The sequence below is a fragment of the Oncorhynchus mykiss genome, chromosome 27, assembly GCF_013265735.2.
Source record: "Oncorhynchus mykiss isolate Arlee chromosome 27, USDA_OmykA_1.1, whole genome shotgun sequence".
Taxonomy (NCBI): Eukaryota; Metazoa; Chordata; class Actinopteri; order Salmoniformes; family Salmonidae; genus Oncorhynchus; species Oncorhynchus mykiss.
Window position 1 is genome coordinate 31870740 of NC_048591.1, and position 2741 is coordinate 31873480.

The window sequence follows — 2741 nt, forward strand, 5'->3', positions numbered from 1 at the left end:
TGCCCACAGAACTGCCGCTCACTGAATGTGTTTTGTTTATCGCACCATTCTCTGTAAACTCTAGAGACTGTGGTGCGTAAAAATCCCAGGAAGGCAGCTGTTTCTGAGATCCTGGAATCACCATGTGTGGCATCAACAATCATACCACGGTCAGTTGCTTAGATTACGCATCTTGCCCGTTCTAATGTTTGGTCAAACAACATATAAAGCTCTCTACTCAATATACTCTATATATTGAGTTGCAGGCAGCCACATGATTCACTGTTCGAATTTAACGTTCCTTGATGAGCTAAATCAGGTCTGTAGAGCTGAAGGTATGACCTATGTCATTGTGTGGGATAATGTCAGGTTCCACCATGCTCAAATGGTGCAAGCATGGTTTCAGGCCCATGCACAATTTACCACCCTGTACTTACCCCCATACTCTCCTTTCCTTAACCCGATTGAGGAATTTTTCTACACATGGATGTGGTAGGTTTATGATAGACGCCCTCACAAACAAGCCACCCTTCTCCAGGCCATGGATGACGCATGCAATGACATCACAGAAGACCAGTGTCAGGCCTGGATTCGCCATGCCCGAAGATTCTTCCCAAGATGTTTGGCTAATGAAAACATTCATTGTGATGTGGATGAGAACCTGTGGCCAAATCCACAAGACAAGGTTGATGGAAATATAGAAGTACAGTAATCAATATTTTGTTTTGCTTTTTACAGTAAACCAGGTGAGGAACACTGCAGTGATGTTTTACAGTAAGCCTGTTGAGGAACACTGCAGTGATGTTTTACAGTAAACCAGGTGAGGAACACTGCAGTGATGTTTTACAGTAAACCAGGTGAGGAACACTGCAGTTGACGTTTAACTGTTTTTTCTTTTTTGTAGCAAATTATTTTGGCTTTGATTCAAATAAACCTATGTTGGGATTTTATTGTATTTCATCAATAAATGTCATATTTTGTTCAGTGTCTGTAGTATTCACTCCACTAGTCCTTTTACAGTGATGTATTTACGTGTAGTAGCATAATGAAACATGTATCACATGTTTTGTACTACAATATTTAATGATTGTACGAAAAACTACACAGTAAAACTATCTTGTGTGTGGGTGATCTAAATGAATGTTCCTGTGGTATTTCATGATAAATGAGTTATTTGAACCTATGATTCTGCAAGTGCAAGGTTTCCTTAAAGATATGAATGCACAATGCCATGTTTTGAACATTGGACAGCATGTGCTACAAGTGATGACCGTTATGAGTTTTGTGTCTATGGTTTTGAAAAATGACCACAAGGTTCTGAAGTTAGTGCCAAAGTGATTGTTAAAAACTTTAAATCATACTGCACTTCAGAGTAAATATATATGGGTTGTAAAGAATTGATCGTAAAATGGAAATGTAGATTTTGTATTTAGAGATGATTTTGTGATGTGATTCCTTACATCACAATGCTTTAAAATGATCTGGTATGTACAGTACCTTTGGAAAGTATTCAGACCAAATGTAGTTTTTCCAAATGTTGTTACGTTACAGCCTTATTCTAAAAGTGATTATATAAAAAGCGAAAAAAGGTTTTTAAAAATTGTACAAAATGTATTACAAATAGAAAACAGAAATACCTTATTTACATAAGTATTCAGACCCTTTGCTATGAGACTCAAAATTGAGTTCAGGTGCATTCTGTTAACGATCATCCCAAATGCTTTCCGTTTGGGTTATGTTAGGTTTTATTTTCATTATATGCTTCTACAACTTGATTGGAGTCCACCTGTGGTAAATTCAATTGATCGGACATGATTTGGAAAGGCACACACCTGTCTATATAAGGTCCGACAATTGACAGTGCAGATCATAGCAAAAACCAAGCGATGAGGTCGAATTAATTGTCCGTAGAGCTCTAAGACAGGATTAAATCGAGGCACAGATCTGGGGAAGCTTACCAATTTATTTTGCTGCATTGAAGGTCCCCAAGAACATAGTGCCCTCCATCTTTCTTAAATGGAAGAAGTTAGGAACCACCAAGACTCTTCCTGGAGCTGGCCGCCGGCCAAACTGAGCAATTGAGGGAGAAGGGCCTTGGTCAGGGAGGTGACCAAGAACCCGATGGTCACTGTGAGAGCTCTAGAGTTCCTCTGTGGAGATGGAAAAACCTTCCAGAAGGACAACCATCTCTGCAGTACACCACCAATTAGGCCTATATGGTAGAGTGGCCAGACGGAAGCCACTCCTCAGTAAAAGGCACATGACAGCCCACTTGGAGTTTGCCAAAAGGCACCTAAAGACTCTCAGACCATGAGAAACAAGATTCTCTGGTCTGATGAAACCAAGATTGAAGTCTTCGGGCTGAATGCCAAGCATCAAGTCTGGAGGATACCTGGCACCATCCCTATGGTGAAGCATGGTGGTGGCAGCATCATGCTGTGGGGATGTTTTTCAGCGGCAGGGACCGGGAGGCTAGTCAGGATCGAGGCAAAGTTGAACAGAGCAAAGTACAGAGAGATCCTTGATGAAAATCTGCTCCAGAGCACTCAGGACCTCAGACCTGGGCAATGGTTCACCTTCCAACAGGACAACGACAGAGAAGAATGGGAGAAACTCCCCAAATACAGGTGTGTCAAGCTTGTTGCATCATACCCAAGAAGACTCAAGGCTGTAATCACTGCCAAAGGTGCTTCAACAAAGTACACCGTGAAGGGACTGAAAACTTATGTAAATGTGGTATTTCAGTTTCTTTATATAAAAAA

At 40.8% G+C, this 2741-nt stretch overlaps 1 long non-coding RNA gene across 1 annotated transcript; it reads left to right on the top strand.

Moving 5' to 3' along the window:
• Window positions 1-968, top strand: LOC118944767. Its single transcript, XR_005040061.1, has 2 exons — window positions 1-725; window positions 837-968. It is a non-coding gene; the product is annotated as an uncharacterized LOC118944767 (long non-coding RNA).
• Window positions 969-2741: the final 1773 nt, after the last annotated feature.